This window comes from Delphinapterus leucas, chromosome 5, assembly GCF_059928025.1.
Source record: "Delphinapterus leucas isolate spDelLeu-1000000601 "Yukka" chromosome 5, BTC_Dleu_Yukka2, whole genome shotgun sequence".
NCBI classification, from domain to species: Eukaryota; Metazoa; Chordata; class Mammalia; order Artiodactyla; family Monodontidae; genus Delphinapterus; species Delphinapterus leucas.
Genome location: NC_143133.1, coordinates 76046734 through 76069753, shown reverse-complemented (window position 1 = coordinate 76069753; position 23020 = coordinate 76046734). Strand labels below are relative to the sequence as shown.

Sequence of the window (23020 nt, the reverse complement as noted above, 5' to 3'; positions counted from 1 at the left end):
GGCCTGGCCCACCAGGCTCAGTCTTGAGCCCGAGCTCAAGTCGGACCCAAGTTCACTTACTCACGCTCTTTGCTTAACTCTGCCTCCCTCTCTCCCCCTTCCCTCCCTGGGCGTGCGGGGCGGGCTCCACCACCCTCTGCAGCTCTCCCCACTGCCCGGTCTCTTCCGGCTACCCCTGGCTAACAGCGCACTTGGGATAGGCTGGGTCCCTCCAGCGGTGCGGCCTTGTTTTGTTTTTAGTATAGGTTTTATTGCTTGTTATCATTGGTGGATTTGTTTTTTGGTTTGGTTGCTCTCTCTTCTTTCTTTCTCTTTTTTTATTACTTTTAAATTTTTAATAATTTTAAAAATTTAATAACTTTATTTTATTTATTTGTTTTCTTTGTTTCTTTTTCTTCCTCCCTTTTCTTCTGAGTCGTGTGGCTGACAGGATCTTGGTGTTCTGGCCAGGTGTCAGGCCTGAGCCTCTGAGGTGGGAGAGCCGAGTTCAGGACATCGGTCCACCAGAGATCTCCCGGCCCCACGTAATATCAAACAGCGAAAGCTCTCCCAGAGGTCTCCATCTCAACGATAAGACCCAGCTCCATTCTATGACCAGCAAGCTACAGTGCTGGACACCCTATGCCAAACAACTAGCAAGACAGGAACACAACCCACCCATTAGCAGAGAGGCTGCCTAAAATCTTAAGTTCACAAACACCAAAACACACCACTGGACATGGTCCTGCCCACCAGAAAGACAAGATCCAGCCTCATCTACCAGAGCACAGGCACCAGTCCCCTCCACCAGGAAGCCTACACAACCCACTGAACTAACCTTACCCACTGGGAGCAGACACCAAAAACAATGGAAACTATGAACCTGCAGCCGGCAAAAGGAGACCCCAAAGACAGTAAGTTAAGCAAAATGAGAAGACAGAGAAATACACAGCAGATGAAGGAGCAAGGTAAAAACCCACCAGACCAAACAAATGAAGAGGAAATAGGAAGTCTACCTGAAAAAGAATTCAGAGTAATGACAGTAAAGATGATCCAAAATCTTGGAAATAGAATGGAGAAAATACAAGAAACGTTTAAACAAGGACCTAGAAGAACTATGTCAAAGAGCAAACAAACAATGATGAACAACAAAATAAATGAAATTAAAAATTCTCTAGAAGGAATCAATAGCAGAATAACTGAGGCAGAAGAATGGATAAGTGACCTGGAAGATAAAATAGTGGAAATAACTACCACAGAGCTGAATAAAGAAAAAAGAATGAAAGGAATTAAGGACTATCACAGAGACCTCTGGGACAACATTAAACACATCAGCATTCGAATTATAGGGGTCCCAGAAGAAGAAGAGAAAAAAAAGGGACTGAGAAAATATTTGAAGAGATTATAGTTGAAAACATCCCTAATATGGGTAAGGAAATAGTCAATCAAGTCCAGGAAGTGCAGAGAGTCCCATACAGGATAAATCCAAGGAGAACCAGGCCAAGACACATATTAATCAAACTATCAAAAATTAAATACAAAGAAAAAATATTAAAAGCAGCAAGGGAAAAGCAACAAATAACATACAAGGGAATCCCCATAAGGTTAACAGCTGATCTTTCAGCAGAAAATCTGCAAGCCAGAAGGGAGTGGCAGGACATATTTAAAGTGATGAAAGGGAAAACCTAGAACTAAGATTACTCTATCCAGCAAAGATCTCATTCAGATTCAGTGGAGAAATTAAAACCTTTACAGACAAGCAAAAGCTAAGAGAATTCAGCACCACCAAACCATCTTTACAACAACTGCTAAAGGAACTTCTCTAGGCAGGAAACACAAGAGAAGGAAAAGACTTACAATAACAAACCCAAGACAATTAAGGAAATGGTAATAGGAACATACATATTGATAGCTACCTTAAATGTAAATGGATTAAATGCTCCAACCCAAAGACATAGACTGGCTGAATGGGTACAAAAACAAGACCTGTATATATTCAGTCTACAAGAGACGCACTTCAGACCTAGAGACACATACAGACTGAAAGCGAGGGGATGGAAAAAGATATTCCATGCAAATGGAAATCAAAAGAAAGCCAGAGTAGCAATTCTCATATCAGACAAAACAGACTTTAAAATAAAGACTATTACAAGAGACAAAGAAGGACACTACATAATGATCAAGGGATTGATCCAAGAAGAAGATATAACAATTGTAAATATTTATGCACCCAACATAGGAGAACCTCAATACATAAGGCAAATGCTAACAGCCATAAAAGGGGAAGTCGACAGTAACACAATAATATTAGGGGACTTTAACACCCCACTTCCACCAATGGACAGATCATCCAAAATGAAAATAAATAAGGAAACACAAGCTTTAAATGATACATTAAACAAGATGAACTTAATTGATATTTATAGGACATTCCATCCAAAAACAACAGAATACACTGTCTTCTCAAGTGCCCATGGAACATTCTCCAGGATAGATCATATCTTGGGTCACAAATCAAGCCTCGGTAAATTTAAGAAAATTGAAATCATTATCAAGTATCTTTTCCAAGCACAATGCTATGAGACTAGATATCATTTACAGGAAAAAAATCTGTAAAAAATACAAACTCATGGAGGCTAAACAATGCTCTACTAAATAGCCAAGAGATCACTGAAGAAATCAAAGAGGAAATCAAAAAATACCCAGAAACAAATGACAATGAAAAGACGAGGACCCAAAACCTGTGGGATGCAGCAAAAGCAGTTCTAAGAGGGAAGTTTATAGCAATACAATCCTACCTCAAGAAACAAGAAACATCTCAAATAAGCAACCTAATCTTACACCTAAAGCAATTAGAGAAAGAAGAACAAAAAAACCCCCAAAGGTAGCAGAAGTCAAGAAATCATAAAGATCAGATCAGAAACAAAGGGAAAAGAAATGAAGGAAAAGACAGCAAAGATCAATAAAACTAAAAGCTGTTTCTTTGACAAGATAAACAAAATTTATAAACCATTAGCCAGACTCATCAAAAAAAAAAAAAAAGAGAAGACTCAAATCAGTAGAATTAGAAATGAAAAAGAAGTAACAACTGACACTGCAGAAATACAAAGGATCATGAGAGGTGACTACAAGCAACTATATGCCAATATAATGGACAACCTGGAAGAAATGGACAAATTCTTAGAAAAGCACAATCTTCCGAGACTGAACCAGGAAGAAATAGAAAATATAAACAGGCCAACCACAAGCACTGAAACTGAAACTGTGATCAAAAATTTTCCAACAAACAAAAGCCCAGGACCACATGGCTTCACAGGCAAATTCTATCAAACATTCAGAAAAGAGCTAACACCTATCCTTCTCAAACTCTTCCAAAATATAGCAGAGGGAGGAACACTCTCAAACTCATTCTATGAGGCCACCATTACCCTGATACCAAAACAAGACAAAGATGTCACAAAAAAAACTACAGGCCAATATCACTGATGAACATAGATGCAAAAATCCTCAACAAGGGCTTCCCTGGTGGCAGAGTGGTTAAGAATCTGCCTGCCAATGCAGGGGACATGGGTTCGAACCCTGGTCTGGGAAGATCCCACATGCCACGGAGCAACTAAGCCTGTGTGCCACAACTACTGACTCTGTGCTCTAGAGCCCACAAGCCACAACTACTGAAGCCCACGTGTCTAGAGCCCATGCCCCACAACAAGAGAAGCCACCACAATGAGAAGCACGCACACCCCAATGAAAAGTAGTCCCCGCTCTCCACAACTAGAGAAAGCCTGCATGCAACAAGGAAGACCCAACACATCCAAAAATAAATGATAATAAAAAAAAAAATCCTTAACAAAATACTAGCAAACAGAATCCAACAGCACATTAAAAGGATCATACACTATGATCAAGTGGGGTTTATCCCAGAAATGCAAGGATTCTTCCGTATACACAAACCAATCAATATGATAAACCATATTAACAAATTGAAGGAGAAAAACAATATGATCATCTCAATAGATGCAGAAAAAGGTTTTGACAAAATTCATACCCAGTTATGTTAAAATCTTTCCAGAAAGTAGGCATAGAGGGAACTCACCTCAACATAATAAAGGCATATATGACAAACCCACAGCCAACATCGTTCTCAATGGTGAAAAACTGAAACCATTTCCACTAAGGTCAGGAACAAGACAAGGTTGCCCACTCTCACCACTACTAATCAACATAGTTTTGGAAGTTGTAGCCACAGCAATTAGAGAAGAAGAAGAAATAAAAGGAATCCAAGTCAGAAAAGAAGGAAAACTGTCACTGTTTACAGGTGACATGATACTATACATACAGAATCCTAAAGATGTTACCAGAAAACTACTAGAGTTAATCAGTGAATTTGGTAAATTTAGTAGCAGGATACAAAATTAATGCACAGAAATCTTGTGCATTCCTATACACTAATGATGAAAAATCTGAAAGAGAAATTAAGGAAACATTCTCATTTACCATTGCAACAAGAAGAATAAAATACCTAGGAATAAACGTACCTAAGGAGACAAAAGACCTGTAGGTAGAAAACTATAAGACACCGATGAAAGAAATTTAAAATGATACAAATAGATAAAGAGATATACCATGTTCTTGGATTGGAAGAACCAACATTGTGAAACCTACTATACTAGCCAAAGCAATCTACAGATTCAATGCAATCCCTATCTAACTACCAATGGCATTTTTCACAGAACTAGAACAAAAATTTCACAATTTGTATGGAAACACAAAAGACCCCGAATAGCCAAAGCAATCTTGAGAACGAAAAACAGAGCTGGAGGAATCAGGCTCCCAAACTTCAGACTATACTACAAAGCTACAGTAATCAAGAGAGTATGGTACTGGTACAAAAACAGAAATATAGATCAATGGAACAGGATAGAAAGCCCAGAGATAAACCCACACACAAATGGTCATGTTATCTTTTATAAAGGAGGCAATAGTATACAATGGAGAAAAGACAGCCTCTTTAATAAGTGGTGCTGGGAAAACTGGACAACTACGTGTAAAAGAATGAAATTAGAACCCTCCCTAACACCAAACTCAAAATGGATTAAAGACCTAAATGTAAGGCCAGACACTATAAAACTCTTAGAGGAAAACATAAGCAGAACACTCTATGACATAAATCACAGCAAGATCCTTTTTGACCCACCTCCTAGAGAAATGGAAATAAAAACAAAAATAAACAAATGGGACCTAATGAAACTTCAAAGCTTTTTCACAGCAAAGGAAACCATAAACAAGACAGAAAGACAACCCTCAGAATGGGAGAAAATATTTGCAAACAAAGCAACTGACAAAGGATTAACTTCCAAAATATACAAGCAGCTCATGCAGCTCAATATCAAAAAAACAAACAACCCAATCCAAAAATGGGCAGAAGACCTAAATAGACATTTCTCCAAAGAAGATATACAGATTGCCAACAAAACATGAAAGGATGCTCAACATCACTAATCATTAGAGAAATGCAAATCAAAACTACAATGAGGTATCACCTCACACTAGTTAGAATGGGCATCATCAGAAAATCTACAAACAATAAACGCTGGCAAGGGTGTGGAGAAAAGGGAACCCTCTTGCACTGTTGATGGGTGTGTAAATTGATACAGCCACTATGGAGAACAGTATGGAGGTTCCTTAAAAAACTAAAAATAGAACTACCATAGAACCCAGCAATCCCACTACTGGGCATGCACGCTGAGAAAACCATAATTCAAAAAGAGTCATGTACCACAATGTTCACTGAAGCTCTATTTACAATAGCCAGGACATGGAAGCAACCTAAGTGTCCATTGACATATGAATGGATAAAGAAGATGTGACACATATATACAATGGAATATTACTCAGCCATAAAAGGAAATGAAATTGAGTCATCTGCAGCGAGGTGGATGGACCTAGAGTCTGTCATACAGAGTGAAGTAAGTCAGAAAGAGAAAAACAAATGCTGTATGCTAACACATATATATGGAATCTAAAAGAAAACTGGTTCTGATGAACCTAGGGGCAGGACAGGAATAAGGACACAGACATAGAGTATGGACTTTAGGACACGGGGAGGGGGAAGGGTAAGCTGGGATGAAGTGAGAGAGTTGCATGGACATATATACACTACCAAACGTAAAATATATAGCTAGTGGGAAGCAGCCGCATAGCACAGGGAGATCAGCTCGGTGCTTTGTGACCACCTAGAGGAGTGGGATGGGGAGGGTGGGAGGGAGACGCAAGAGGGAGGAGATATGAGAATATATGTGTATGTATAGCTGATTCACTTTGTTATACAGCAGAAACTAACACACCATTTGTAAAGCAATCATAATCCAATAAAGATGCTAAAAAAAATCAAAGAAAAAAAAGAAAAAGTCACAATTATTAATGGACATAACGGGTTACAAAGCACAACAGCAGTAATGGTAAAAAGGGAGCAAAAATTGCGTGCACCAAAAACTGAATTTTGCAACCCTACAAAAGGTGTATGTGTGCTTAAATAAAGACGTGAACCTTCAAAATAAATAAATAAATAAATAAAATAAAAGAGACATAACAACTAAATTCAATGTGTCATCCTGGACTGTGTCCTGAACTAATGGGGAAAAATAATATTGTAAAGGATATTGCTGGGATATTTTGCAAAATTGTAATATGGATTATAGATTCAAGTAATGTACCAATGGTTATATACAAATATATTCTAAAAAAGTACATGTAATTGTAGTAAGAGGTAAAGGAGTGTGATGTATGCAACTTACGAATGTTTCAGGAGAAATAATTAATATTATGCAAAATTATGCATCCTACATATGTGCTTTATATAGACAGTGAATTATAAAACAAACATGGGAAAATGATAAAAGTTGATCGATTCATTTTATTGTACTGATTGCTACTGACTTGTTCACTTTAAAATGGTTACTTTTATATTATGTGAGTTTCACCTCAATGAAACAAAATGATGGATTTGAGTAAAGGGTATAAAGGGTATACAGAATTTTTCTGGGGCTTCCCTGGTGGCGCAGTGGTTGAGAGTCCGCCTGCCGATGCAGGGGACATGGGTTCGTGCCCCGGTCCGGGAGGATCCCACGTGCCACGGAGTGGCTGGGCCCGTGAGCCATGGCCGCTGAGCCTGCGCGTCTGGAGCCTGTGCTCCGCAACGGGAGAGGCCACAACAGTGAGAGGCCCGCGTACCGCAAAAAAAAAAAAGAATTTTTCTGTACTATTCTGCAACTTTTCTGTAAGTATAAAATTATTTTAAAGTAAAAAGTTAAAGAAACCTCTATGTATCAATTAAGTTCCAAGAAAATTGAAACCATAGTAGGTAGCTCAACAGAGAGAATTTAACTTGGAAATTAAATTAGTTATACAGACCTTAAAGGTCTGAAAAAAAGGAAAGGGACACTGAGGTAACTCTGAGGTAAAGCCTGCAGGTAGCATCTGCCATGTTCTAGGAAGGGCTCCACAGAGCTGAGACTCAGGGCTCTGAGGGCTACAGTGGTTCAGGGAGCCTGGAAAAATGTCTGGAGGCTGAAACTAACTGCTGCTTCTGCCAGGGTAAAGGAGCATTGCGGACCAAAGTTCCTGCTTCCTCCTCCTGCCTTCAAGTCTCCCTATAGTGCCCCCTATTGGCAGAACCTAACAGCAGCCAGCTGACAAAGAATGAATGTAAGCTGTAGAGTTCTAGTCCCGCCATCACAAAGCCCAGCACAGAGGTTTCAAAACCACTAATATATAGGATTCAAGCTAGTTGGAAAGCAATTCTTTCTGGGTTTGATAAAAGATTAGTAACAGGCACACTCCACATATCAGAATTCTGAGATGCCTAAAAAGCCCACCTCAGAAGAAAATCATAGTCTTAAATACAAACACTCATAGAGCCTATTCACATTATTTATAGTAGTTATGTTCTATAAAGTGGCCACAAACCCTGCATTAGTGAATACTGAACCATTGCTCTAGGGAAAATACAGGGTTAGTTTCCTATGAGCCTCTGGTCACAACATTTCTGTCAAACAATTAATACATAAACTAGTTTTATGGGTGTTTATGTTTAAAGACACCTCTTTTAACATACACTTTTTTTGCCGGGGTGGGGCTGTGCAGCATGTGGGATCTTAGTTCCCTGACCAGGGATCGAACCTGCACCCCCTGCAGTGGAAGCTCGGAGTCTTAACCACTGGACCGCTAGGAAGTCCCCTAACGTATACATTTTTGATTAATTAACATTGAACTCATGTTCAACAGCACTATAACTCATGCCTGAGTAGAGCTCATCTATCACATGTGTTTTCTCCTTAAGGCTCATCACAAGTTTCTTGTACTTGGGAATACTAGGCAATAGCTCAGTACTTAACATGGGGGGGGCATAAATATGGAAATCACCACCAAAAAACACAAAAATGTGGCACTAAATAGACTGTGGAAGGGACACTTTATAGTATGAGAGCTAAAACAAGAAGGCAGAGTTTCACCTTGTTCAACCCCATCTGGGAACAAACATATCAGCTGACTCAAATTTTTTGCTGCTCTGCATGTCTGTGAATGATGTACAGCCTTCTTGTACAGCCTCAGGCAAAAGTGCCTGAGGATCAATTGTATATAAGTGAAGTAGGGAGTTCTGACATGAATCCTAGTGGTCCCTGCCTCCCGGAATTCACACCCTTGTGTAATCTTTTCCCCTGGAGTGTGGCTACACGTAATGATTCCCTTTTAATGAATAGAACATGGTGACAGAGATGGATTGAAGCTTCCTTTTGTCATCAGGTTTCTGTAGGGGAGGGAAAAAAATCTTTTCCTTCTACCCTTTTAAATTCTAGCTGGGACCTCTGTACCAAAAGACAGATTAACAAGAGAAAAACTGAAGTTACTAACATGTATATCTCACATATACCTGGGAGAGACTCAGGGAAAGAGTAACTCTAAGAGGTGGCTTAGAAATCTGGCTTACACAGCATCTTCAACAAAGAACAATAAATTTGTAGAGAAATGACAGGACAAAGGAGAATTGTTTTAGACTTCCAAGGAAAGGTAAATATATGAGGAACCAATGGCAGATAAAGGCTAGTTAGTAAAGTTGGTTATGTAGATTCCTCTGGTGCCAGCTCCAGGCTGATATGAGCCTAAAGCTGTCTCTGATAATTTTTATCTTTCCTGGTAGAGAGAGGAGAGGGACACCTTTGAAAATTTATGTCCTGCTTTTAGGAAAATAAGGGAAGGGCAGAGAGCTTTTCCTGTATTTGCTTCTTCTCAATTGCCTTGAGCTCAAAATGATTTTTATATCAAAAAGGCAATATTTTGGGGTGACAAATTCTTGCTTTCTTCATTACAAAGGACTGACTTTCATCTTACTGGTGTTTTTGTCCCTGGCTTTTCTCCCATGCCTATCCTGATGGAGAAGCCTTCCTGTCAAGGAACTAAGGGAAACCTTGGACCAACAGCCAGAGAGGAACTGATTCCTACCAACAACCACTGGGTGAGCTTGGAAGTGGTTCTGTCCCAGCTGAACTTGGAGATGACTGTGTCCTTGGCTGACACTTTTATTGCAGCCTCACAATAGACCCTGGAGCAGAGGGCAGGTGAAACCTGGATTTCTGACCCACAGAAACTGTGAGATAATAGATGTATGTTATTTTAAGTCACCAAGTTTTAGGGTAATTTATTAGCAATAATTAGCAATAGATAACTCACACAAGAAAAATTAAAATAAATTAGGCATTGAATTTTTCAAATTTAACAGAAAAACAGAATAAACCTAAGGAAGGCAAAAATAAAGGATGAATACAAATATTAACATATTAGAGAACTGAAAAATTATAGAACTAATAAATAAACCCAAGAACTGAATTCTTTGAAAAGCAATAAACTGCTAACCAAAGAAAAAAGAAAACAAAATGATACACAAAATAAAAAATTAGAATGGGGAAATAAGCACAGATATAGAAAAACATTTTTAAGTACTTGGTTCAACTTTATGCATTATTAAAAGATATTACTCAGTCATGAAAAAGAATGAAATAATTCCATTTGGAGCAACATGGATGTACCTAGAGGTTGTCATATTAAGTGAAGTAAGTCAGACAAAGACAAATATTATAGCATATCACTTATATGTGGAATCTAAAAAAATAATATAAATGAACTTATTTACAAAACCGAAATAGACTCAGATGTAGAAAACAAACTTATGGTTACCAGAGGAGATAGTGGGGGCGGGCGGGGGAAGTAAATTAGGAGTTTGTGATTAACATATACATAGTATTATGTATAAAATAAACAACAAGGACCTACTATATAGCACAGGGAACTATATTCAATGTCTTGTAACAACTATAATGGAAAAGACTCTGAATTATATATATATTATATAATATATATAATGTATATATAATTGAATCACTTTGCTGTACACCTGAAGCTAATGTAAAGTAACCATATTTCAATTAAAAACGGTAAAAAAAAGAATAAAAATGAAAAAAAATCTTTAAGATAAAATGTTTATTTCACACCTGATTTTCTTCCTTTTCCCTATGGGGAAGTCAGTTAATGTAAATGGGCTTTGTGGCTTTATCCTGACCATTCTCTATAATTCAGGAGGAAACTGGCTAAAATTCTCCCAAGAGTAATATTCTTCAACCTGCATGTTTACAATCTATTAAATGTTCATGAAATCTGTGTAGTGGATCTTGACCAGAATTTTAAAATAGAATATAAAAATCTGAGCACATAATAAGGGTAAATATTGTTTTCATAAAACTTGTACTTCTGTTGTGTGTGTGTCACCAAGTCTAAGCTCACTCTGCTCGCCACACAACAGGCCAAGAAATCGGAGACGAGGTGCTGGGGCAAGGAATACGACTTTATTCGGAAAGCCAGCAGACCGAGAAGATGGCAGACTAATGTCTCAAAATAACCATCTTATCGGGGTTTGGATGCCAGTTTCTTTTACAGCTCAGAGAGGGGGAGCAGATGAGGAAGTAAAGTAAAAAGGCACTAAGTTTTGCAACTATCCCCTGGAATGGCCAGCCTCGGGGAGGGGATGTGTTAATTTCTTTTTTCTTGCAGCCATCCACAGGTGGACAGGGTCTGGATGTTTCCCTGCACAAAGGCACTTTGGTTTAACATTCAGGCAGAGGGGCAGGGTTCCCCGAGGCAGGCCATTATGTAGAGACAGTATCCTTTTAGTGAACAAAAGCACAGAAAGCAAAGGTTAAAGTAAAAGAAACAGATCCAACATGTAGTCTGATTGGCTCTTTCCTGTTACATGTGTGAGTGTGTGCACCTCAGTTGCTGTGTAAAATGTATTTCTAACTCTTTGTCCACTTCAAAAGTGTCTGAAAGCCACTAGTGCACAGGACTCAGGGTACATGGAATGTAATTCTGTACACACAAATGACTCCCGAGAGTATCTTTAATTGTGAACCCTAACACCAAAACAGGAAGGTACAACTTTTCTCCATTAAAATGTATACCACAGCCTTACAGCCTTCAAATTCTGACTCATTTTTTCCAGGGGTTAACTTTCCTTTCTCCACCTGCTGCATAATGTCATTGATGATTTCCATCTGTTCCAATGGTCTTGTATTTCACGGCAGCCCCTAGACTTCTTCAGTTTTATCCATTTAAAAATTATGCTTGCATGTTTTTCACATTGAGAATCTGTTCATTTCTTGCTACATGGTGGATTCCTGAACTTTGTGCTATTTTTCCTTTAAAGTTATATAGCTTTTTCATATTGAGTCTGCCTAAACTATACAAAGAAAAATGTTGAGGATCAAGCCATCTCACCAGTCCTTTGGGTTGTCCTCGCCTCCTACCTTAATTCCTTCTGTCTGCTCTTCTCTACTCTCCTCCTAAATATTGTACTGAGGAGGTGTTCACGTTCCTCTCTCTCAGCCTTTACTCTGGGGGAAGCCAGCTGCCATGGTGTAAGCAGCTCTATGGAAACACTTGCACGACAAGGAACTATTGACTTGGCTGACAGTCAGCAAAGACCAGAAGCCTAACAACAGCCACGAGTGAGCTTAGAAGTGGATCCTCACCTAGTCAAGACTTGAGATGACTATATTCCTGACAATATCGTTGCTTCCTTGTGACAGATCCTGAGCCAAAAGACCCAACGACACCGGATCCAGGTTCCTGACCCACAGAAGCTGAAATGACGTTTGTTTTGTTGTTTTGACTTGCTATGATTTAGGGTAATTTGTTACACAGAAAAGGGAACTAATCCAGGGGCAATTCACCGATTATCTGAGCTTTGGTTAAAGGCGTGGCTCAGCCTCCATTAAGGCTATTGAAAAGAGTCAGACGTGGCCTGCCCTCAGTTCCTCGAGAATATGGGCACGTGTGGGCTCGGCCTATTCAGAAACAGCCTGGGATTTAGTGACCTAAAGATGTAGGGATCGATCGTTGAGAAATGATTCTTCACAGTGGCTGCTCTGAGTATCCCACAGTAGAGGGAGCTAAAGGCAGCTTTTTGGCCAGACTGTTCCTGCAGTGAATCTTGGTCTCTGGTCCTCAATTTTCCTAACTGTAAAATGGACATAATCACAGTTCCTATAACATATGGTTGTTGTGAGAATTACATGGATTCAAAATATTAAAAGTACTTAAGTTAGCACGTGGCATACATTTGTGTTGACTTTTATTATAGAAAGATTATCTGAAATGGGGAGATTCAATGGAGGAGTTCTGAGTAGCAATGTCCTGCTTCACCACCTCCAATTCATTCAATCTCCCCAGCATAGGAGAGGCTTCAGATGCCCAGAGTAGTTTGCTTCTTCAGGGTTGAGTTGCTGACACACCTCATGCTGAGAAGTGGGATCAGGGCATCCTCAGATTTTCCCTTGGTCTATCCCAAGTAGCCAACACTTCCTGAGGACTTACTGTGTGACTAGCATTAGTCTACCTGCATGCCTTTTTTTGGTATTAACTCATCCCAGCAACCTTGTGTGGCAGCTATTCTCTATTTTACAGATGAGGAAACTGAGGCACAGAGAGGTTAAGTAACTTACCCAAGGTCACACAGCTAATGAATAGCAGAGCTTTGAATCTGGGCAGTCTGGCTCCAGGATGTGCTCCTAAACACTCTCAGGTGAAGAGGTTCAGTCCTACCAACCTCAACGGGGGCTCAGCTCAAGCACCCAGTAACCACCTCATGTGCTGGTCACTGTCATAGGCTGATATAATGGCCCCCAATGATATCCACGGCCTAATGTCCAGAACCTGTGAATGTCACCTTATATGGCAAAAGGGACTTTGCGGATGTGACTAAATAGAAGACTTTGAAAGGCAGACACTATCCTGCATTATCCAGATGGGTCTGAACATAGTCAGGTGTCTCTATAAGAGGTGGGCAGAAGGGGATTTGAGTACAAAATAGCAAGTAGGAGACCTGAGGATGGAAACAAGGGGTTGGATCGATTTGAGGAGGGAGCCACGAGTCAAGGAATGAAGGCAGCCTCCAGAAATTAGAAAAGTTAGATTCTCCCCTACATCCCTAGAAAGAGCCAGACCTGCTAATACCTTGTGTTGGCTCAGTCAAATTGATTTTGGACATTTGACTTCCAGAAGTGGAAGAGAACAAATGTGTATTGTTTTAAGCATGTGGTCATTTGTTACAGTAGCAATAGGAAACTAATAGTCGCCAACTCTGAGGGGGCCTCACTTCAGGGGTCATGGCATTGGGGCAGGGACCGCAGGCAGTCCTGCCTCCCTCTACCTCTCCCCCCACCCCAACCAGTCACCTGTCAAATCAACTGTCAGCTGCTCTCATTCCTTCATTCACCTATTTATTGAGGGCCTCTTAGGGTCAAGGCGCCACTGTAAGTCCTGGGCTTATACTAAGCAGTAAACAAGACAGAAATGCCATCTCAGGGCTTCCATTCCAATGAAGGAGAAACATACACACACGCATACACAAGTGAAGAAACAAATACTCTGAAGACAGTCATCTGTTGAGCTTAGGCCTCAGTCATCTCTTATCTGGGTAACCTCACAGGCTTCTAGCTGTCTCCTCGTGGAAGAAATACTTGTCTGGTTCCTATTTGGGTCAGATCCCATGTGATGCACCTTCATTCTTGCAGTCCCCTCACCCCAACCAATGCATTCAGCCCACCACAGAGGAATTTTCTTAAATGGCCCACATGCCTGAGGGATCAAGACCAAACTCCTGAACGTGGCTGAAAAGATCCTTCACCCTTTGGACCCTGAGTTCCACTCCAGCCTCATCCCACCCTCCCCTTGCCCTCCAGCCTAGCTGACCCAATGGTGTTCTTAGCTAGGCTAAGACCCCTCTCTAGGCCTTTGCCTGTCTACTTCCTGCCTGGGATGCCCTTCCCCATTCCCTTTCCAGAAAGCCTTTTTAGGGCCCTCAAGGCTGGGATGGATTTTCATGGTACTTGGGGAATATCCCAAACATAGCACCTACCATACAGTAATATGTTTACATGTCATTTTCCCTCACTGATCTTCAAGCTCCTTGGGAATAGGACTGACCAATTTATACATCTTGGAATTGTTAGTGCACTGTAAAAATCTCCAGGCACGCAGTAAGCCTTATATTTTCTGAATTAGCCACTGTGAGTGTGGACATTTTACAAAATAACCATAGGAGTGAAGAGAAAGAAGTCATTCATGAGGGCTAGGTGTGCCTTTTGGAGAATGTTGAAATTTCAGACACGCTTCACGGAAGGGCCAGGGCTTGGCAGGGCTTTTACATGCTGGCAAACTGGAGCCTGGTTTTTGGAGATGAAGGTGCACTTAGGAGGCTGGGGAGGAGGCTGAGGGGAGGAAGCTTAAACAGGGTGAGACAGTGGCTTTAAGCAGGAACGTTTCAAGGAAACAGAAAGGTTTTTTAAAACCACCTTGGTGGGCTTTCCTGGTGGTGCAGTGGTTGAGAGTCCACCTGCTGATGCGGGGGATGTGGGTTCGTGCCCCGGTCCGGGAGGATCCCACATGCCACGCAGCGAGCCATGGCCACTGAGCCTGCACGTCCGGAGCCTGTGCTCCACAATGGGAGAGGCTGCAACAGTGAGAGGCCCGCGTACCACAAAAAAAACAAAACAAAACAAAAAAAACCTTGGTGAGGTGCATGTGCCTTAATTATTAAGGTGTCAGAAAACTGTTGAAGGTGCATAAGTGGCTGGGCTTCTTTGGTGTATTGGACAGGTCATTACAGAAGTAGAAGATCATTCTCCAGAGACATGTTAAAAGAACCACTTCTAAACGCTCCATGTCTGCCTGTGTAAACACTCATCCTTGAGGGAAAGAACAGGAATGGCTCTTCCTTTATTTGAGCCAGGCTGCTTTAAAATGGCTCAGACTGTCTCAGGGAGGAAGAAGGACCCAGAGAGCTGGCAGAGAAGGGTTGGCCCAGGGCTAGGAGGCAGTTGAGTCCCCAGGAAGCCAAGATGCTGGAGGTGAATCTCCAAAGAGCTCCCTGATTCTGTGCTCTTGTCAGAAAAACAAATATCGTATATTAATGCATATATGCGGAATCTGAAAAAACTGGTATAGACGATCTTATTTACAAAGCAGAAATAGAGACACAGATGTAGAGAACAAATTTATGGATACCAAGGGGGAAGGGGCGGTGGGATGAATTGAGAGGTTGGGATTGACATATAAACACTATTGATACTATGTATAAAATAGATAACTAATGAGAACCCACTGTATAGCACAGGGAACTCTACTCAGTGCTCTGTGGTGACCTAAATGGGAAGGAAATCCAAAAAAGAGGGGATATATGTATACGTATAGCTGATTCACTTTGCTGTACAGTAGAAACTAACACAACATTGTAAAGCAACTATACTCCGATAAAAATTAAAAAAAAAAAAATCCTGAAGAGGGATGAGCATCTTCATTGTGTGTTTAAAGTTTGCTTACTCCCTGTGGCTGGTTCTTTGATTGCTGTGCTTCAGAATATTTGCATAAGAATGTGACACAATGGGACAATAGTTACACAAACCCCCAGGTGGGCTGGTTTCCGGACAGAATTGGAGGATTGACCTTTAACCCTTCTGGGAATCTCTACAGCAACTGAATGGACTGCAGAGCTTATTCAGAAGATGGGCTGGGTGGGGCCTGATATGGATTTCTCTTTTAACTGTTTTTAGGCTGACAAGGAGATAAGGGAGGGAGAAATCTCTCTTTTGCACCTGCACCAGCATCCCCTCCCCCTCACTCTGGCCTGGCACACTGCCACTTCACTCCATACCCCCCATGTGCTCCCACTAAAAGGACAAGACCCCCGCCTCCTCCAGTTGCCACCAAAAGTAGCCTTTTCCAGAGGGGCCAGAGGTTTTTGGTCGTTCCTGGTCTGCGACTGTATCCTGACGCCAAATCTCTTCCCTGCCTCTATGTCATAACCTCACCAACCCCACGTGGTGTCACCTCACTCAACATTTCTTCAAAGACTTGGTGTTGTTGAAACAGGAGGGAAGGGGGCAGGGCACAACCTTTGAAAGAATGACATAGCGGGAGGACAAGACAAACTGATTAGAACCAAATGGGTCCAAGATGGCGGACAAGTTGACTTCCAATAGGCCTTGAGCCTCAGTATATGTTCACTGTAACACATCAGCAAGCTAAATGACACACCACAGGCGGCATGACAGTTCCAAGACCGACCAGAAGGATCAAAAAGTGGGCGGTGGCCCAATTCCTGGAAATCCCCACCCCTTCCCGAAATAGCTGGAATACTCCTCCCACTCATTAGCCTATGAAATTACCCACCCCTCTAAAAACCGACAACCCCATACCCTGGTATTTTTCTCACCTTCTGAGATGGCTCACATCTGTCTACGGAGTGTGTTTCTCCCCATGCCTTTCTCACCTTCTGAGACGGCCCACACTCCATCTGTGGAGTGTGTTTCTCTCTAAATAAATCCACCTCTTACCTATCACTGTCTTTCACTGAATTCTTTCTGTGATGAGACATCAGGAACCTGAGCTTCATTAAGTCCTGAAAACAGGTGTGTGATCTCACTTGGAAGACCGTGGGTTTTGGCTGGGTTCGAGTACCGGCCACATGGGTTCAAGTCCCGATCTGAGGTGCACAGTTTCATTGTCACCAAGGTCACTGCAGTGGGTGTTACTAGTGAAGGTGTTTGTGAAATTTTAGCCTAAAAAATAAAACCCTTCATTTTGATGTGATGGAGAATGTTGAGCTGTACCCCTCAGGTCTACAAGGCCTGTACTTGCCCAGCTTCTAGACCAAAGAAAAAGCCCGGAGTCAGCGACAGACATCAATGATTTAATGGATGGGGGGAGCTTATGCAACTGAAGCAAGGTCCTGGAGTGACCCACCCCCCCCACCTTGTGTGTCCTAGGGCAGGCAGGACGTGGTGACAGTCTGCGTGGGGAGAGGGAAGGGAGGTTACCAGTTACAGCGGGAATTAAGCCAGGTTGGCTCATTAGCAGGGAAACCAGCAGAGGCCCACCCCTCACTGCCCCTTTGATAAGGACAGTCACCAGCTGGGGCCCCGGCAAGAACCTATGAAGGTCGGTCAGGTGAGTAGGGTATAGGTGAAGCAGGTACTGGTCAGCAGGGGTTGTACAGAGAGCAAGAGAACAGCCATCTTGGGTGGTCTGACCATACAAGAAATATAGAATGCTTAAATGTAACTGTGAGGAAAATTGGGGATCATATACATCTTTCCTGATTTGGGCCTTATGTAGAAGAGATTGCTCATCACTAACCCATGCCAGCTTTACTGCCTTCACGGAAGGGGCACACAGGTCTCTTAGGACTCGAGACTGTGAGATCCTCGAAGCTAGAGGCTGTGTCATATTTATTCCTGGCACGGCCTCACAGCTGACATTCAGTGAGGCCGTTCCGTTACTTAGGAGAGAAGTTGCCCATGTTCTCTGGGCCAACTTCTCCCTCACACCCTTCCCTTTCTGCATAAGTCATAGACTCAGGTCTCCCCCCTGCAAAATCAAACCAAACAAGTGTCCCCATAAGCCATTACACTCCTCATCCCACTTTCTCTCACTTGCCCCTGACATCAGCCTTAGCTACTGTTTTTTCCCTGTCGTTCTAGGAAAAAGGAGAGCGACCAGGTCCACTTGTCCTATTCCCCAACATTCTGACATCTGCTTCCCGTTTTCGTCACTCACGGAAACTGTCCTCGCTGCATTCATCAGTAGCGTCTTCGTCGACAAACCAGCAAGGCCCCGATTAGTCTCTTCACAGGCGTTGCTGTTGATTATTTCGCCTTGACATGCTGCCACCCTGGCCTCCCCAACAACACACCGTCCCGGCTCTGCAAGGACCTTCTCAGGCCACCTCTCCCCTTCCCCGCATCGGAGCCTCCCTTTATTCCCCCAAACACAGGTGTCGCTAAGGGTTCTAATGCTGATCTCCCCTGCCTCCCTCCCATCTAGAGCCTTGCTCCTCAACGTGTTCCACCTGGACCAGCAGCATTGGTTTCATTGAGAGTGCCTTAGAAAGGCAGAATCTTAGGTCCTACCCTGGACTTCCTGCATCAGAATCTGTATTTTATTTTATTTATTTTTTAATTTATTGATTTATTGTTTTTTATTTTTTTGGCTGCTTTGGGTCTTCAGTTGCTGCGCACGGGCTTTCTCTAGTTGCAGTGAGCCTGGGCTACGCTTCACTGCCATGCGCGGGCTTCTCTTGCTGCGGAGCATGGGCTCTAGGCATGCGGGCTTCAGTAGTTGTGGCGCACAGGCTTAGATGCTCCGCGGCATGTGGGATCTTCTCGGACCAGGGCTCGAACCCGTGTCCCCTGCATTGGCAGGCGGATTCTTAACCACTGCGCCACCAGGGAAGCCCAGAATCTGTATTTTAATTCAGATCCCCAAGTGATTCATCTGCACATTAAAGTTTAAGAGGTGCTGGTCTACGGCAGCACTAAGCAACAAAAATATGTGTGCCATGTGTGTAATCTGAAATTTCTAGCAGCCACATTTAAAAGTGAAAAGAAACATGTGAAATTAATTGTCATCATAGTTTATTGAACTCAATAAATACAAACGGTTATAATTTCAACGTGTAATCCATATAAAAATCAGTGAAATATTTTACACTCCTTTTTCTGTTAAGTTTTTAAAATTCAGTGTGTATTCTAACCTTACACCACATCTCACTTCACACCAGCCACATTTCAAGTGTTCAATAGCCACATGGCTAATTCCTACAGTATCAGAAAATGCAGCTCTAGAGTTTAGCTTGCAGATGAGAACTTAAGGTTAAAGTAAAAAAATCTGTGAGTGAACCCAGCTTCAGCACGTATTAGCTTTGTGATCTTGAGCAAATTACTCCTCTCTGGTTTCCTTTCCTCATCATATGAACAGGAAATAATATTAACTATTTCACAGGGTCACAGTGAAGATTAGAGATAACATATGCAAAAGTACATAGCTATTACTTGATAAATGGTGACTATTAATACTCTCCTCTATTTTCTGGGCTTTATCTAATTATATGCAAATTTTGCCTCTTTAATAAGTGACACATTAATCACCATCATTATTATTTTTTGCATAAATGTTTCTTACAATTTAATGGTAAAACTGTTAGTGCTTCTCCATGTGCTTTTTAGTAACTGATTCAAAATATAAACAATTTAAATCCTTGCTTCCTCAGTTAGATGATGGCATAGACTGTGGAGGTTCATATCCAAGCTGCGTCACTTACCAGCTGTGTCTCAGTTTCCCCATCTAAATAGGGCTAAAAATACTCTCTATCTTAAGGGGTTTGTTGTGAAGATTAAAGGAATAAATACGTAGAAATTCCTTACACCAGTACCTGACCCATAGAAGGCATTACACAAGTTATAATGTTAATAAAGGACCTATTCACAGTAACAATTATGAAGAGTTTGGGGATATTGGAAATGCCTAAGTTAAAATGTTAAATAAAAGAAACAGCCCAAAATGGTTTTTATAGTATAATCACAGCTATATTAAAATCAAAGTAGCTTAGAATTATGGCTAGGAGTAAGACACCAAATATTAATTTTGATTGTGTTTGGGAGACAGAATTTTTTATTTTTTATTTTATTTATTTATCTATTTATTTATTTATTTTTTGCGGTACACGGGCCTCTCACTGTTGTGGCCTCTCCCGTTGCGGAGCACAGGCTCCGGACGTGCAGACTTAGCGGCCATGGCTCACGGGCCCAGCCGCTCTGCGGCATGTGGGATCTTCCCGGACCGGGGCACGAACCCGTGTCCCCTGCATCGGCAGGTGGACTCTCAACCACTGCGCCACCAAGGGAAGCCCTATTTTTTTAGTATTTGTTTATTTGACTGTGCCGGGTCTTAGTTGCGGCATGCGGGATCTTTGTTGCAGCACGCACGTGGGATCTAGTTCCCTGACCAGGGATCGAACCCGGGCCCCCTGCATTGGGAATGAGCGCAGAGTCTCAACCATTGGACCACCAGGGAAGTCCCGGGAGACAGAATTTTGAGTGATTTTTTTCTTTCTGGTTTTCTAAATATGTATTAATTTTGTAATGAGGAGACAAATTATTTCTGAAACTGCTTACTGTTGAGAGCATGGGGTCTGGAATAATATAATGCTCCCTGGGGTTCCCCTGAGGGCCCTGTGGTGTGGTGAGTGAAGAAAGTCAGACAGAGAAAGACAAACACTGTATGACCTCACTTACACATGGAATATAAAAGAAACCCAAACTCATAGAAATAGAGAATAAGAATGGTGGTTGCCAGGGGCTGTATGGGTGGGGAAATGGGGAGATGTTGGTCAAAGGCTACAAACTTCCAGTTATAAGATGAGAAAGCTCTGGGGCTCTAACGTACAGCATGGTGACTACGATTAACCATACTGTATCATATACTTGAAAATTGCTGAGATTATAGATTTTAAATGTTCTCATCACACACACACACGCAATTTGTGAGATTATGTGAGGTGACGGATGTATTAACTATTTTGTGGTAATCATTTCACATATATTATGTGTATCAAATCATCACGCTGTATACTTAAACTTGCACAATGTTATATGTCAGTGATAGCTCAATAAAGCTAGAAAACAAAATATTAAAACAGGGAATTCCCTGGTGGTCCAGTGGTTAGGACTTGGTACTTTCACTGCCAGAGCCCAGGTTAAATCCCTGGTCGGGGAACTAAGATCTCACAAGCTGTGCGGCGTGGCCAAAAATAAACAAATAAATAAATAAAGATAAAAATAAAACCCAAAAATTCTCTGGGTTCCAATTCTGGCTACGCTTTCACTAGCTGATGACCTCAGTTAACTTGCTTAACTGCTCTGTGCCTTGATTTCCTCATCTATGAAATGGGAATAATAATTATACTTAATTCATAAGAGTTGTTGTGAGGATTAAGTTATATAATACCTGTACAGGACTTAGGAAAATGCCTGGCACATAATCACAATGTCTGCAATAATGAAGATGAAGATGAAGAAGGGGAAGGAGAAGAGGAGAAGAAGAAAATGGAGGAGGAGGAAAGGGAAAAGGAGAAGGAGAAGGAGGGGGAGAAGGTCTGTATTAGTGATGTGTGCCTCCCCTGGGTTTGAATCCTGATTCCTACTGAGGTTTAAATCTAAGGCTTAAATTCTCTAAGCCTTAGATTGCTCATCTGTAAATGGGATAACAACATAGGCAATATGCACAGATCACACAAAATTGAAAAGGGGGGTGGGTTCCCTGGTGGCGCAGTGGTTAAGAATCCACCTGCCAATGCAGGGGACACGGGTTCGAGCCCTGGTCCGGGAAGATCCCACATGCGGCGGAGCAACTAAGCCTGTGAGCCACAACTACTGAGCCTGTGCTCTAGAGCCTGTGAGCCACAACTACTGAAGCTCGCACACCTAGAGCCTGTGCTCCGCAACAAGAGAAGCCACTGCAACGAGAAGCCCGCACACCACAACGAAGAGTAGCCCCCGCTCGCTGCAACTAAAGAAAGCCTGCGCACAGCAACGAAGACCCAATGCAACATAAAATAAATAAATTAAAAAAAAATTGATACGGGGAATAAATAAGATCATTCATGTATAGTGTCTGAAGCACAATAAGCTCAATAATATTAAGTGTTTCTAAAAAGTTAAAGCAAAATGGAATAACAATGTCTACTTCATAGGTTATTGTGAAGATAAAATGAGAGCTCTTCGAAAACTAAAGTACCCTAAAAATGAGGCACTAGTTTAAAATGTCAATTCATTTCCACTAGATGGCAGTAGACATCACAAAATAGAGCTGAGCCCAACTAAACAAAGAGCTGAGGGAGGAAATACAGGATAGTTTTCATAGAGTTACTTACTTGGCCTAGTCCCACTTCTGTGATTATGCGGGAATGTGGATGAAGGGCATGTGTTATTTCAAATGAGTGAACTACCTGCTTGGGCTTAGGAATCTTTTTGTTTGATGTAGACTGTATTTTCCAGACTAGACCTGGACTGAACCAGGGAGTCACAGATCAACACTGACACACAGATATTGGAGGCAGAAAAGAAACAGATCTGCCAATGTACTAACTTGTTGTGCCTCTTTGGGCAAATTATTTCTCATCTCTAAACCTCTCATTAAGGTTTGCTGAATAGCCACAAAAATTTGTATGTATTGTAGAATCAGTCAATATGTCAAAGGGAATTTCTCAAGGGAAAAAAAAATCAGTAAATAAATGTTCTCATACTATACTAGTTACTTTTAGAGGTCATTGACGAATGAGTCTCAGAATAACCTTTCTTTTTTTTTTTTTTTGCTAATTTCTTAAAATATTATTCTTGTAATACAAAATGATACTTTTAATTTTTTAAACATTGTACATGTTGTATTAGTTTGCTAGGGCTGTCCTAGCAAAATATCACAGACCAGGTAGCTTAAACAACAAAAATGTATTATCTTACAGTTCTGGAGGCTAGATGTCAAAGGTCAAGGTTTGTTTCCTTCCGATGCCTCCGTCCTTGTCTTTCAGATGGCCATCTTCCCTCTGTGTCCTCACATGCTCATCCTTCTGTGTTGTCTGTGTCCTAATATCTTTTTATAA

At 41.5% G+C, this 23020-nt stretch overlaps 1 long non-coding RNA gene across 1 annotated transcript in view; it reads right to left on the bottom strand.

Annotated features, from left to right (window-relative positions):
- Nucleotides 1-23020, bottom strand: part of LOC149749155 (uncharacterized) — a 114174-nt gene that overhangs the window by 11175 nt on the left and 79979 nt on the right. The window contains exon 4 of the long non-coding RNA XR_016393291.1: nucleotides 1-23010. This exon is cut by the window's left edge and continues 11175 nt beyond it. This is a non-coding gene — a long non-coding RNA (uncharacterized LOC149749155). The remainder of the gene's footprint in view (nucleotides 23011-23020) is intronic.